General features: G+C 43.9%; 1 protein-coding gene across 3 annotated transcripts in view; it reads right to left on the bottom strand.

The window, feature by feature from the left end:
• The window catches only part of rapgef6 (Rap guanine nucleotide exchange factor (GEF) 6), a 198,542-nt gene that overhangs the window by 77,094 nt on the left and 104,476 nt on the right, over positions 1-16,972 (bottom strand). The gene's annotated exons all lie outside the window — the stretch shown is intronic.

Raw genomic sequence — 16,972 nt, 5'->3', positions numbered from 1 at the left:
CCCGGCGGATAATATTAGTAGTGAAAGTGGAGGAAGAAGGGAGGCTGCTTTTCACGGCGCTGAGGTGAGCGTAGCACAGCTATAAGACGGTAAATCTGGCCACAAGATGCCCTTCTAGACAGCTCCTCATTATGTAGACATCCTCCCTGTCTGTTAGATATCGCCGCTGTCGGGTGGAAACCTTGCACAGTATGTCCAAAAAACGTTATTTTACAGGAAATGGAAAAAAGGGGGGAAAAATAACCTGTGTTCCAATATAGTTATTATTCAGTCACAAGCTCTTGTTAATACTTTTCATTGGTGCAATATTTATATAACCCACAGACAGACTTAACCTGACTCAACCTGGCGTCCCTATTTGGGGCATGTCATTACAGGCAGACATGTTCAAAAATACGCACGTTGTGAGCTTGTAGATTGGCTATTTTTGCAAATTTTCAGAGGTACTGTCTAACGAAAAAGTATAAAATAGGACATTCATTTATGAAAAAAGGATAAAGATATGAAATATGGAGATACAAGTTTTCTGCGCGTTGTGAGCTTGTAGATTGGCTGTTTTCGCAATTTTTGTGAGGTACTGTCTAACGAAAAAGTATAAAATAGGATATTCATTTATGAAAAAGCATAAAGAGATGAAATATGGAGATACAAGTTTTCTGCCCAACAGCAACGATATACGCTCTAGCTGTATGGATACAGGAATCAGGGAACTGAGGACACGTGCTCCTGCACGCACGTTACACACATGCACTGTATGTTTGCAAATACATAATACACACACACAGTACATCCCCACAGACCGCCCCTAGGAGAAGAAGAAAAACTATTTGAGCACAGCAGCCGTCAGTAAAGATAAAATCCAATTTCGCTCTGTCTCATTTCTCTCTCTGTCTCTCAACCAACTTCAAACTTGAGCAGACGGCTTAAAGATTAGCCGTCGAGATAAGACTCAAAAGAAAAAGGTCAGATGAGCAGTGACTTATCACAAAGTAAATCTCAAGTGCTTTCTTCTCGCTAACATGCTATCTCTCTCTAAAGGGCCACAGAGCAACTCAAACAGAGCACAGAGCATTGATTGTCCATTTCAACACTCAGGATGTTGCAGAGTTACTGACCAACTCTACCGTATTCCTAATGGCATCCACAGCTTTCGCATCAATTTACGATTTTAGCAAACACTCTTATCCAGAGTGACTTACAAGTGCGTCATGCCATTTACAGAGTAATTGGCACGAACCCTAGTCAACAAACACCAGGGTAAATAGTCACATGAGTAGAGTGACAAAGAAAACACTGTAGTGCTTCAAGTAAACTAGGATACCGGGTAAACAATGAACCTACTGTAGCATCTGTCAAAAACAACACGCCATCTAAATAACATTCTGTACATTTGTGATCAAGCAAAACAACTAACTAACTAACTAACACAGAACGTGAACAATTAATTGCATACATCTGCATAGCATAACTAACATCAAAAGGGTGACACGAAGGGATTACAAGGAGGGAGGAGTGCCAGGGGGTGAGGTGGAGGGTGAAGAGGTGAGCTTTCAGACCCACACACCAGCTAACGAACGACAAACTACTACGCACGGTGGTGTAACACAAAACCAACATCCTACTAGTGTACTGCCCCAGAGCGCCTTACCAGTTTGGAGCGAGAGAGAGTGAGGGTGAGAGAGGACGTTCTCCTGCGACACCGGACGAACCTACAGCCCGCCTCCTCCATTGCCTGATCATCATCTGCCACCCCTCCCGATACCACACACACACACACACACACACATCGCCAAATGCTACACTGGGGTTGTATAGAGCCATGGTGCCACCATGCAATATTAAAGATGTTAAGTCTGGGGAGGGGCACTGCCTGCCCCCCCCCCCCCCCTACCCCCTCCTCTTCCCTGTTGTAACTGTACATGGCCACCAACCACTTAAGTGTGTGGAATTAAGGGAAGGGCAGGGAATATATTGTTTAATGGGGTTAGGGGGTTGGGCAGTTAAGGGACTACTACATATTAACCACTTAAACCCTATATACTTCATTGACCGGTGGCCCCCTCATTTTCCCCCTCTGCACTTAACATCTTCACAGAAAACTGCCGATCTACAAGCTCACAACGCATCACCATTTGCTAAACGTTCAAATGTTTTCACCTATAATGACATACTCAAAATAGGAACATCAGGTTGAATGTCTTTGAGGCTACAGCAGCTGTGAATATCAACAACTGTTAGGTGATAAATTGTGATAGTTTCAGAGCCAGAGTGTGCACAGGGTCCATTTACAGTTAAATTAACTGATATTTTACTGTTTGCTTTTCTGCAGAGCTGCGCAAACATCATCTAAACTTAGCCACCGCTAACGAGTTGACCAATTAACAGCCAGGAAAATGACGCTCATTCACTTTAGCTGCACAAGTGGCAGCTAAAGTAAACATCTGAGTAATAGGCTAGGCCAAATACACACACACACACACACACACACCGCTCAGAATGGGCCTGTCAGAGTGTAAGGATGAATAATGTACAATCTATTTTTCATCTCTGTACATTCACACACACACACACACACACACACACACACACACACACACACACACACACACACACACACACACACACACACACACACACACACACACACACACACACACACACACACACACACACACACACACACACACACCCTGCCCCACCACCGATCTCTTCTGTCTCTGTACCCCCCCCACACACACACACACACACACACACACACACACACACACACACACACACACACACAGCATCTCCAACATTAGATTTGAATCTTGACAAGTTTGCTTGCATTAAAGTGAAATCCATTTTCCATTAGGTAGAGCAGAGCAATGCAATGTCTGGCTCACTTAGTGTTGAGCCCAGGGCAAAGCAGGCTTCACACCCGCCCCCCCCTCTCTCTCTCTCCCTCTCTCTCACAAAAACACTCTAAACTATGAACTGAGGAGTATCAGTCAATAGACAACACCTAGGATGTCAAGTGTAGCCAATTCTATTAGATAAAAGGGGAGAGGTATCAGAGGAAGACAAGAAAAACTGAGACAAGAGTTTGTGTATGAGAGAGAGACAGTATTAGGAGATGGGAAGAACTTCAGAGGAGAATGAAGAGCTACACAGAGAGAGAGAGAGAAAAGAGAGAGAGAAAGAACGAGAGAGAGAGAGACAAGAGAAAGCGAGAGATAGAGATAGAAATAAATAGATAGATCAATAAGAGAGCGCGAGAGATTGAAAGAGAGATAGAGAGAGGCCTCAGTCTCAGGTAAATAGTCATTGATTTCTGTATGATGGAGCAGTTTTTAGGTGGCAGCGATGAATGAATCTCTTTCTCCCAGCATGCACTGCACACATCCACCCAACTACAGATAAAGAGACGGCAATGAATGGATCAGTCCACACACACACACACACACACACACACACACACACACACACACACACACACACACACACACACACACACACACACACACACACACACACACACACACACACACACACACACACACACACACACACACACAGCATCCTAACATAGTTCAATAAACACAGAGGTTATTATTGAGACACAGCTGATCATATGGAGCAAATAGGCTGAACAGCAGGCATGGGGGGAGGGGTGATAATGCGTAGATAATATGGGTGATCGAGGGGTAGAGAGTGGCGGGGGGGCGACTAAAGAGGGAGGGAGGGAGAGAGGAGTAGGAGAGACTGAGTGGGGAGAAGAAGTGAGGGAAAAGGTAAAGAAGAAGAAAAAAGCAATAATGCAAGAAAGACAGACAGTTAAACACAGACAGACAGACAGAGGGTTGGATGTGTCTAATTGCAGCAGTCTCATGGCTCTTATTCACACTTCAAGACTTAATCGAGCTCTAATCCCCTCCCCCCCGTTTTCCCAACATCTCCCCATGGGGGGCATAGAGGGGAGGAGTGGGGTCTCCCATTCTGCTCATGCATTAATGATGAGAAACTTAGCAGATTAAATATGAATGCTGTATGAATCCATCAATTCAACTACTGTAGGAGACCAAGCCAGGCAACGATCAAGTTCACTCTAAAAACTGTGTGTATATACACACACTGTGTATATACTGTGTATATAGTCATGCAGTCCATTTTTGTGAACGTGTTTTCTTACTTTAGCTCCACTAGACTTTTTTTTTCCTAACAGACTTAATTCATGGCAGGCAGGCAAAGTAGGAAAAACAATTTAGCGAGTAATAATTTCCCCCCTCTAACCTTCTCATATAAAACCCCATTTAACCTAATGCAGCCAATTCCAGTGTGATATAGTAGCTATGGGACCAAGCGTTCGGTAGCCCTTCCCTCGTTTCCACCGGTGATATAACGCGCTGTTAAACCCAGACTGACCGTTTGGCTTTGCGGGGGCGAAAGGGTACCGGGTCTCCCCAAAGCATTTTAGCACGGCCATAACATTTGCTCCATTGTACATCGACGGGGACAGAGATGGTCTCGCAGAGTCCAGAGCCATGGAGGACTATTTAACCAATTATCTAACCGGGAAAGCACCTCTGTCATTTTAGATTTTAGCTATATACTGTATATAGCAACATACGTTTTTCAGAAAACTCTTAGGATTTAGAACAGAGGTTTAGAACAGTGGTTCTCAACCTGTGGGTCGGGACCCCCAGAGGGATCCCCACATGATATTGGGGGGGGTCCCAACATGACAGTGAAATGACAATTTAAGGACTTTTAAGACCTTTTTAAAAATAATTAAAAAAAAGAAAAGGAAGGTGTCAAGGTGTCCATGAGCAAGACACTTAAATGGATATTTCACTTTCAAATACTAGTCCATACCCAGTGAAGTGCGCAGGCGAAAGTAGTTGCAAAGTGGGGTTATTGCGCGTCCCGTCGCATGTATCCCCCCCCGTCCCGTTTTTTTAAAGTTAAATATCCTTTTAACCCCTCACTGCTCCCCCCTGAGCGCTAATATGACCACCTGAGCTAAAAAGGCATTTCCCCGTGGGATGAATATAGTATTTTAATAAAATAACCAATTTTGAAAGTTCATCAATCATGTATTTTTCTTTGCATTTTGTCTTTTCTCTTTCTATTTTTAAATTGCATTGGTTCCAGCAAAAATTGCAAAAAACCCTGCAGATTTACAAGCTAACAGCTGTGAGCTTAGATCTGTTACCTTCACTATTTTTAGGTGACACTGTCGTACAACAAAGACGATGAAGTATAAAATAGGCCTCAAGTATCAATTTAGTGGATTATAAAAAATCTATTCACATTTGTCGGAGGGAGCCCAGTGGCCAAGTAACTGTCTGTCATAGACATCCTTCACACGTTTCAGGCTGCAGTGAGCGTACGTGCGTGCGTGCAAGGACAATGCAGCAAGAAGTGCTCATGATGATGCAACATTAAATGACGTCAGGTGGAAGACACACAACACCAGAGCATCACTTAACAACGCTCCCTGCTCCTCACACACAGAGGGAGACGTCACACACACACAGACACAGAGAGAGAGACGAGAGATGAGAGACAGTGAGAGTGAGATGACCCCGGTGGCGGGGACAGAAGGACAGAAATACAAATTGCACTTACTGTATGAATACCAGTGGTGGAAAGTAACTAAGTACATTTACTTAAGTACTGTACTTAAGTACAATTTTGAGGTATTTGTACTTTAATTGAGTATTTCCAATACTTTTACTTCTACTCCACTACATCTCAGAGGCAAATATTGTACTTTTACTCCACTACATTTACTTGAAAACTTTAGTTACTAGTTACTTTTCAGATATAAATTATTATAAAACATACATTAACCACTTTAAACCTATTTTATACCTAGGCTATTTGAAAATAGCAGATCTACAAGCTCCCAACGCGTCGCATCGCGACGCGACCACCATCATGGTACCTTCGGCTTGGGCGGGCACTCCAACGTGCACTTGTCTACACCAGTGGTTCTCACTTTTTCATGTCAAGGACCCCCAGAATCATACGTATTTGGCCGTGGACCCCTCTCAAATGTTCATGATTTTTCAAAAATAGCAGATCTACAAGCCTGTGAGCTTGTATATCTGCTATTTTTGAATAGCTAATGCATACAATATGGTTAAAGTGGTTAAAATGATTGTGACGCCATATTAACTAATTTTGCTGGGGACCCCCTGGTGACCCCCAAGGACCCCTGTTCCTTGGGGGCTACTTTGAGAACCAATGGTCTACACATCCTTTTTTAGCCCTGGCCACTAGCATAATTATTCAGAACAATCCTCAAGGGCCGTCCGCAGATGTAATTTCTATTTCATGTATTTATTTTTAGTAATATTTAACAAATTTAAAGTGTGATTTATACGCAGTGCAACACTTTGAAATGTAGATTGGCTATTTTCTTTGCGCGACATGCACAGCAAAAGTACATCAAGCCCTTAACAGTCACTTATGAAATATTATTTAAACATTGTTTTATACATTTAACAAAAAGCTACAATAAAAATAAATAATCTGTGGACCACTTCTTGAGACAGAGTGGACTACACCCTCCCCTGGCCAAGAGTGGGGGTAAGCAGAAACAGGGACCAATGTTCATTGTTTATGGGGAATTGGCATAATGATTGTATTAGGAGAATAAAATAGAAAATTAACAACATTATTTATTTAAAAAAGAAAAAACACACAAAAAAACTATGGCCGTTGAACTGCACCTGCTGGATATTATAAGTGAATATTGCCAGGACTATTTGGCAAAAGCAACCAGAGGGGATAAACACAAATCAAGATCATATTTGCTTGGAACACAAAGGAGGAGGATGCAATAACTACTGACAGAATACAGATGTTCAGCATAAGCAACGGCGCGCCCACATGTTCTTATAGACACGACAGGAAGCTAGCCTCATTTCTTCCTGCGTACACTCTCCAGGTAATTCCATAAATTCACCAGCCACCTGCACTGTTTTACCAGCCTGCTAGAGTTATTTTGAGCAGAACAAGGCCTCCTAAATAATGGCTAGTTGCCTGCCAGAGTCAATAGCACAGTATTAACTCTGAAAGACTTGTTACAGTCCATATAGGTCCAGGTCCGTAAGGGTCCATTTTTAGACTCTCCAGGTTAAAATAACTCTGCTGTACAAGACTTTACAACACTGGGAGCCAAAGCAATAAAAAAATATATATAATAAAGCCAATTTTGCGAGTGGCATGTGCACATGACCTATAGATAATTTATGATGGCAGCAAACCTGAGATAATAAGGCCATTTTAAAATCTTTATCCAATCAATCTGGGTGATGCACAGACAGTGTTGATGACACAAATCATGTCTAACTTCTGTAGTCCTCTGTTCAGCAAACATTCATTTCCTACCTCAAGGAATGAACAGGATATCATATACAAGATAATAATATATAATATATAATATATAATATATAGATAATAAGATAATAATAGGTTCGTGAAAGATTCGTCTTCGATTAAAGCTAGTTTGGATCATGGATTCCCTGATGTAACATAATGACCCCCTAAACAAACAACCTAAAATGTATTTACATGACAAACATCTGCTTGGTGAGGTAAAAATTCAATGTTAGAACTCTTTTAGCGACATTGCGGTTACAGGCTTTGACAGACAGTGGTGTCATACTAGAATGTTGTTTGACATGAAGGTGACTGGCCTCTAGAGGTCAGTATAGTGACAAATGGCCTCTGTGTTGTCCTGTGAGTTTACTGTTCCTCAGGACAAATCAATGCACCAACCTCATGTGACCAATCCTTGAACTGAGGCAGCTGCAGCGACATCATCGTGCCAATGGCTCAGGAAACAGTTTAAAAGACCCAAACCATCCTAAATGGTCAAACACACATTTCATTCTATATGTGAGAATTGCATTACTAAACCGGTTAGTGAATGAGGTCAGACATCCACAGGTAACTCTGACGTTTTACACTCACCTGCTCTCACGTGCAAAAATCAATAAAAGAAGTGATCATACCTCAAAAAGTATTTTCCAAATCTTCCCGCAATGTCTTCGCAAATGAATGTGTGTGTGTGTGCGTTTGCGAGTGTACATTTACACAGTAAAATCTGCAGTGTAATTTACCCATTTATAACTCTGAGTGTAACAATGCAACCAAATGGACTCTCGCCATCCTTAGGGATCCTTCCACCCACTCCCTCCACCTTCACTTCTTCTTGTATTATTCCATTCATCCCGTGTTCCAGCTCTTACCCCTCTCTCATTCATCGACACACACACACGCACGCACACACACACACACACACACACACACACACACACACACACACACACACACACACACACACACACACACACACACACACACACACACACACACACACACACACACACACACACACACACACACACACACACACACACACACACACACACACACACACACACACACGGGTGACGTGTCTGTAACCAATAGACACACATACGCACACATTCAAATTTAGCCCTGTAGAAACGTTTGAAAGATCAATTGAGGCCACTGTCAGCGTGGTGTAATGTGGTTAAAAGGTGCACAATCGGACAGTGTCGGGAAACACACACACACACACACACACACACACACACACACACACACACACAAAGACACACAAAGACAAAGTGCATGTGAACTGCATGGCCCTTTTGGCTTAGAAGGATTAGAAGTTCAGCACACACCTGCCCTCCATCTTGTTACTGGAGATCCAGAACAGTACAGACAGACAGACAGACAGACAGACACAGACAAAAGGAAAGATACAGAGGGATGGTGGGAATGAGAGAGAGTAAAGACAAAGAATACAGAAAGAAAGAGACTAATAGAGGAGAGAGAAGAAGAGCATACGTGACAGGCCTGGGACACAGAGAGAAAGAGACAGGATGTGAGTCACAAAGAGAGACATAGTGAAAGATAGGAAGCATATAATAGAGAAAGAGGTGAAAGTGAAGCGAGGGTTGAAATCGAGGACAGCGAGATGGAGGCAAATGAAGAGAAGAAAGAGTCGAATATTCTCTAGAGAATCCAATTCTCTCTTTCTCTCAATCCTAATACTATAGGGCACTGATTGTGTGTGTGCGTATGCATGTGTCTTCTATACAGTACTGTAGCAGCTGGGACAAAGGGAATGCATAGAATCTGGAATTGGAGGTGACATTAGTTGGACACGCACGCACGCACACACACACACGCGCGCACACGGACGCACACAGACCCCTAACTACCTCTCTACATTTCCCCTCAGCCACAGGAGCAGCTAGTACCTCCGTTTGAACCTTAATGTTGAAGTAAAACTAGAATAGAAAGTGAGGTCTTCACTGAAGTTCCCCTTTTTTAAACAAGTCGTCATGCCATTGGCTGACGTGAGGAACAAGTCATCACGTCACTGGCTGACATGGCGAACAAGTCATGTCATTGGCCGACGTGTGGAAAAAGTCATCATGTCATTGGCTGACGCGGGGGGCCCAGTCTCTGGTTTGGCGCTAGCTTGGACAAGTGTCGGTTAGCGCCACGCTAGAACGGAGTGGTCGTTAGCTGTCGCAGGTGGTCAATACTGGGCTGTCATTGGCTGTCACTGCCCTAGATTGAGCTGTCGTTGGTTGGCGTGGGGGTTCTGCTGGGTGGATAAACAGCCATTAGTTGGCAGGTACAAGTACAAACGAAGGGAGGGGTGCCAGGATTGTGACAGGCGGGAAGCTGGTCGGCACTGCCAAAAGCTCTTACATTGCCCTAGTTGTCTGAAAAGAGAGAGAGAAAGAGATGGAGGTACAGATAGGATAGAAACACAAATGTAGAGCCTGACCTATACAGTACATATCGGTTTGCCATTTTTTGACATCTGTAATTGTGCAGCCGATGTGTCCCGACTCTTTACCACTTTCAACCTAGTGTTGAAATAGGCAAAGATTTACATACGTTTTAAAAAAATAGCAATCTACAGTACAAGCTCACAATGTGTGAGATCTTATGTTTTATATCACTGAGTAATACCTGCAATATGATATGTATATTTCATTCATGTTTAATCATCCGATTACCATGTTGCGTGGTATTTCCGTTCTGATGTCAAATTATTGATTTTTTAAGTGAAATGGGTGGGATCTACACTGTGTGTATTTCTGTACGTGGATTTGAAAGAGTGACAACAACTGTATCGTGGGGTTATGTTTGTGTACCTTCATGCAGGTGTACATTACCTGCATGTTATGTGTATGTGTGCCCATGCACACGCATGCTTGTAGACCTGCATCTGGATGTGTATGTATGTCTAGACCTGTGTGTAAAGGTATATGTGTGTGCGCTCATGCCCGCAGTGCACACCTTGAAGTCCCTGCCAAAAACAGCCTTGCATGTGTCCGTCATGAATATTCATGAGATGGTCTGATATCAACCTGTCGCCCTCTGTCTCCTCTCTCTCTCCCCCTCCCTCCCTCTATCTCTCTACCTTTGTCTTGTCTCTCTCTATCCTCTCCCTCCCTTCCTTTATCTCATTCTCTCCCTCTCTCCCTCTCCCTCTCTCTCTCTGTACAGCTAGTAATACCCAGCTCCCAGATGGGTGGAGATGTTCTGCTTGACGAAATGTTACGTGAGGCACGAAGGTTCTTAAGGCAAAGAATTTGAGTGTTCTTTAACAAGACGCTTTTGCTGTGGTGGTTTTCTTCTTTTACCACTGCAGTGTCTGGTCTCCCACTCTCACTTCCTCCTTGGATTTGTGGTTTTTAAAATAGCAAAACGTTTGATTGATAAACAACAGCAGATCAATGACACAGTGGGAGGAGGGAGAGGGAGAGAGAGAACTACAGGAAATTGTGAGGCATTTCTGTCTGGGTCTCAGAGGAAGACAAGCCATGGTCAGGTCCACCGGACACAGAGAACAGCCCCCACACACACACACACACACACACACACACACACACACACACACACACACACACACACACACACACACACACACACACACACACACACACACACACACACACACACACACACACACACACACACACACACACACACACACACACACACACACACACACTCTGGCTCCCCTCTGTTAACAGATGCATCCTGCCCTCTGCCCTACCCCATGCTGAATCTCACACACACACACATACGTTGCCCGGGTTGCAGCTCCACCTCTGAGCTCCCCTGCGGTGGTGATGTTGTTGGTGTTGTTGTTGTTGATGAGGTTGGATCCTGTCCTGCTCATCACAGCACAGATGAGATGGACAACACCAGTGTTTCACAAACATTTTCATGTCAAGGACCCCCAAATGTATGTATTTATTTAATGTATTTGGCCCCCATTTTGTCAGGAACCCCCATAAGAGAAGATTTGTTGAAAAATGAAATAAATAAATACAATTAACCAGGGCTGTGTGTTTAACTGTTTAAACTGTCCCTCATTTAGCTGGGGATTCCCTGGAACCAACATCAAGGACCCCCGGGGTTCCCCATACCACACTTTGTGGTACTAAACAACTCTACCCAACAGTGTGATCCGGTTGTGAGATCTACTTCCGCAATTCTACTGGGTAAAAGAAACAACAGACAAAAAGAACGTTACTGTCTGCTGCCATAACCGTCCATAACCACAGGTTGGTTTTCTCTGCCAACATGGCTGGTAGAGTTCAACATGTTTTCAACCCTGTAACCTCGCACTATGGCACGTTTCTCAACAGCACTGCAGCACATCCGCAATAGGCAGACTAATACGAGTCTGATAACAGGGAGGTACTCTATGTAAGCAACTGGTTGGCTACCGATAGTCCTCCTCCATTCACAAAATAACCAGAATAGTAACTGACTCGCCACAGGCAGTCTGGTAAGAGACAATCAACGACAAGCTTCTCTCTTTGGGATGACGATGGAGTACTTCAGTGGAACCAAACGTGGAACTAAACACCTGCAGCTCCGTGCAAACAGCCAACAGATGTGCTGATGCGTTGAAAGAGTAATTTAGCACTACAGCTATATTGTCATTTACAGTAGCAGTGTGAAAATGCAGGTGTCCAAATGCACAAATAATGTGAATATATTCAATATAATACACTAATTGACTGTTGATGATGTTGTCTCCACTGAAATATTATGTTGAAGATTCACTCTTGTGCGGATTCCTCAGAGTTCACAATTAACTTGACTGTACAGCCCAGAATGATAGAATACAATTGTATATATATCTGTGACTTCCATGTCTTTGTGGTAATTGTTGAATTGATTGATTCCCCTTCTGTTAAATTGGTGGTAAGAGTCTTTCAAAGGAAGAACTTGACTAGGAGTCAAAGTAGGTCTGTGACACGCAGTTAGGGAGGTGTGTGTGTGTGTGTGTGTGTGTGTGTGTGTGTGTGTGTGTGTGTGTGTGTGTGTGTGTGTGTGTGTGTGTGTGTGTGTGTGTGTGTGTGTGTGTGTGTGTGTGTGTGTGTGTGCGTGCGCACAAGGACTTGGTTGAAAAACAAACAGGAATTCTGCTGAATCAGGAGAAATTAGACCTGCCACTTTGGGTCTTTGTGCATTCAGAGTTTAGGCCACAATACCCGAGCCCAACACACACAGTCTGCCAGCAAGGGCATTCTCTCTCTTTCTTTCTTTCTCTCTCTCTATCTCTCTCTCTCTCTCTCTCTCTCTCACATACACACACACATTCCGTTTTTCACACGGACAGAGCAATCCATCCATCCATCCATCCCTCCCATTTTGTATTTATAAACGCCCTTGAAAATTATCCACTAGGGTTTCTGGTTATGTCGCTAGTGGAGAGGAGGTGAATCAATAGCACTAAGATAATGGCTACAAGAGGCATGGGAGGGGGGCTGAAATATCAGCACTGTGCTTCATGTGTGTGTGTGTATGTGTGTACTCAAAGAGGGCTCATCACTGACATAAGAGCTGAGGTGAGGGGGTCTTTGGTGTGTGTGTGTGTGTGTGTGTGTGTGTGTGTGTGTGTGTGTGTGTGTGTGTGTGTGTGTGTGTGTGTGTGTGTGTGTGTGTGTACCACTATCAGAGTGGCAATACATATGGATATACTGTATCTGTATGTGATTATGTGTGTGCATGTCTGCTCATAGTAATAGATACATTAATCCTCTGGCAGTAAGTCACGTGCATGTGTGCATGTGCATGTGCATGTGCGTGTGCGTGTGTGTGTGTCTGTGTGTGTGTGTGCGTGTGTGTAGCATGTACATGCATGTCTACGCTCACAGGCAAGGCACACTCTTGCTCGTGTCTCTGAATAGAATCAGTTTTCTGTCCATTTAGCCCGGTATTGTTAGCTAGCTGTGGCATGCTAATGCACAGTAAAATCCTCAGTGTTCATTTATCTCATTGAGCATACAAATGGGTCCATTTGGTTCCATTTGTACACCCTCAGAGCCAAACTTTTTCCACTCAGTAGCAGCAGCATAACATGGCTAATGGACAGTAATGACACCATACTGTTCACACAACACAAATTGTTTTCATGGTATCACAGCCCAGAAGAACAGTGGTTCTTTGCACTAGGTCCCACTACTGGGTTGAATGCCAGTTGTCGAATCGGTGGCTAGACCCAGGTTACAAGTTGAATGCAGTTAATTTCCTGGTTGGAGCAGCCTGACGGTTATTTAAGGCTGAAACCAAAAGTGTCACAGGTCACAGAGATCCAATCGATAGTCATATTGCCGCTGTTGATAGCCACAATCACGCGGCAGTAATAAAAAATCTATAAACACTCGCAGTCAATAGTAACAGTCGCCCGCTATTACCGGTGAGCTTTCCAACATGTTTACACAAAGTAGCGTGCGCTGTGTGTGAATGGAGCGCTCCATTTATCAGAGGTCAAATGAAGTGGAGAGCTATCAGCAAAGACTAAACGAGGGCAGAGGATATGTGGATGTTGCTCTTTTGATTAGGCTACGAGGGTCTCCAACACCGGCAAAGTCAACATTCAGTCGGGTGGGGAAGGGAAGCACGCGACCATCGTTATAAAATAAGAGAAGAAAATGATTCCGCCCGTGGCTTTGATGGCAGAATGTTCTCTCTGCTAAATGAAATGCCTGTGATAGTGACACATGAAACACACAGCCGATGGGAGGCGATTTGACACCACGCATAACTCAGCATTTCTGCGCTTTTGACACCTCGAGGAAAACGACTTACGCCGGTGATGTGAGAGGAAACATGAGCGAGTAGATAAATGCGTACGGTGTAAAGAGGAACGCATATCACAAACAGGGTCCTGACACAATCCGTTTCAAAATTCCATAGGTTTTAACACCGCAGATTCAAGACACGGATTGTGAAGTTGTCGCACATTACTTCATACTTTTATACTTAATGCCATGCGTGGTCACTCTCTGGGAATTTCCAGATGTTTCTATGTGTGTCCTTTTTTTCTCCATCATTTTTCTCATCTCATTAAAGACCTGGAAACTGTCATTTTCAATACATCTCCATACTTTCCAGACCTGCATGAGAGACCTCTGATAAGTGAAGGGGGGAGGGATGAGGGGGTGGGGCAGGCCAGGGCATAGGGGGCACTGAGTGAGACTCAAGAGCGGAATTCGTTGGCTAGGATTCAGTGGTAATTTACGAGTTATGGAGGATGAGTTTGGCCCGGCCTGGCCTCGCCTAATGTGGCCCTCATTGATCTTTATCACCCTTACTTCCTGTATATTCGATACCCTGGGCCTCACTAAAAGCTCTCTCTCTCTCTCTGTTGTCATGTTTCTCCCTGTGCCTCTCTCTCTCCATCATCTCTGTTTCTCCAGCTGCCCGTCTCTCATCTCTCCCCCTGATTCTGTACTTTCCGTCACGTCCTCTCTCTCTGCAACCCCCCACCCCCTCCCAGTCCGTCCATCCGTCCGTCCATGTCTGTCACTTGGTCTGTCTGTCTATGCTGAGGTCAAACGAGGCAGAGGGAATCTATCAAGGCCAATGATGCCGAAGGCAGTGGCAAGCATTACACAACCAAGTGAAAGGTCAGCCTCTCAGATCACACACACACACACACACACACACACACACACACACACACACACACACAGAGCCTGTCAAAACACTTGCGTGCCAGCAGAGCCAGTGGCACTGATCTGATGAACATTTTCTTATTTGTCTGAACACTGGTAGTGGAGTGGATAGAATGCCAACCTGATACCTGTCCTTGGCGCTGAGCCACCCTAACCACATAAACCACCCAATCCCCATGTACTTCGACTATTTTCCCTATGCGTTGTATGACGATCTACAAACTCACGATGTGTCGCGGCGCAAACGTAAAATATATACATATTTTTTGAAGAACTTAAAAATTTTGCCCTAAATATGCACAAAAGGGGTAATGTGGTTAAACACAAAAACGAGCAGTGAGACTCATTTCATTCCTCCACCCATTATGTCCACCAAACAGTCTGGGTATTCAACCCGGCAACCTTTGGTTGTCACCTGGTGACTAATCTCTCAAGAACAGATTCCGACCTGCGGTGGAATCTGTCGGAGCGGTTCGTCCTAACCAGTGCGCATTGGATACAAGTGGGCGTGCCTTCAGATCAGGAAGTGGGCCGCGCTTTACCCAATCAAATGTAGTGGGCGGGATTCACGTGTCCATCCACCATGATCCACCCTCCCCCCCTCGAAACTAGCCGAAACTAATTTAACAATAGCGTCCTCGGAGCGGACAAAACCACGGAAAGATATTCACATTTTAAATTACTCTTTCATCATAGAAACAAGTGGGCTTATAACCAAAACCATCCATGTTCTCTGGGAGAAGTGGTGTTAGTGTTCCGTGTAGAAATATTGTTAGTGGGAATGAAAACATGGTCGCACCAACCGGAAGTGATGCGCTATAGGCAGACATGAAACCGGTGTTTCCCTGCGCTCTAGTCTAACATTATACTCCTGCCAGACTCCACAGAATATCAGAAAAGCAGAGGTCGCTGTTTTTCATTTTCTGTGGGGTCTGGCTACGCGAGACTACCTGGTGACAAACATGGTCCTCAAAAAGCCATGATTAGACCAGAACCCACAACGTTCTAGGGTGTCCCTGCCGGTCACTGTGTTGACATCCATGTACCAGAGGATAGATGTTACCTCTCTGACTTCCATTCATGCCTACCATAGCCCTGGGCATACATTGACTGGAGTGTTTTCATCAATGGAAGATCATCTGGAAGTCACTAAAATTAACATAACACAATCATCACATTTCATTGCTGAACTGAAATCGTTTCGGTTAAGTGCCCAGGGTTACTCTCTTCAGTCATGTCTGTTGATGCATGATCGTGTGTTTAATTAAACGTGGCAGAATTGGACGTGTTCAACGTAAATGAAATGTATAACAGCATCTGGGCATGAAGCCACAGGGTAGCCTTAAGTTCCAGAGGTTAACAGTCAGTACTACAGGAAGAATTACTCTCCGTATTACATTCAATAAAGGGCCAGCAAATGAATGTGTCTGCCCATTGTCTAATGATGAAGCAGCAGTAATACCACGTACCTGCTGTTCAAATACAAGACTTGTAAGGCAGCAGATGATTTTTTTTACTAATTATACCCTCCTGAACCGGCTAGAGGTTTTCGTCTTCTGTATTCGACAGTCAACAGTAAATCCTGTTGTCATCTGAAAACACCTGAATGTCTACATTCTTCTCTATATGCCATGGCTCCTCCCACTTGACCTCCATAGCCTACCAGCCACCCCCTCAATCCTTCCACCACTACCCGAATGTGGTGCTCTGTGTTACGATACATGGTGCTGGAGCTTTTCTTTTTCTTTTTATTAAATACAAATAATTTAAATGTAAATGCTAAGCTTTTTTTTACCTTCAAATATACAGTATAGCAAATCACAAGAAACGCTAAATTGGAATATGCAAATGTTACTCGGTTCTCAGGAGGACATTATTTAAATTATTCAAACGATTACATTTGGAATTCCCAAGCCCTATAAGGTCATTAATAACTCCAGAAT

The sequence above is a fragment of the Gymnoscopelus microlampas genome, assembly GCF_963454915.1.
Source record: "Gymnoscopelus microlampas genome assembly, chromosome: 12".
NCBI classification, from domain to species: Eukaryota; Metazoa; Chordata; class Actinopteri; order Myctophiformes; family Myctophidae; genus Gymnoscopelus; species Gymnoscopelus microlampas.
This window is presented reverse-complemented; position numbering and strand designations above follow the sequence as displayed.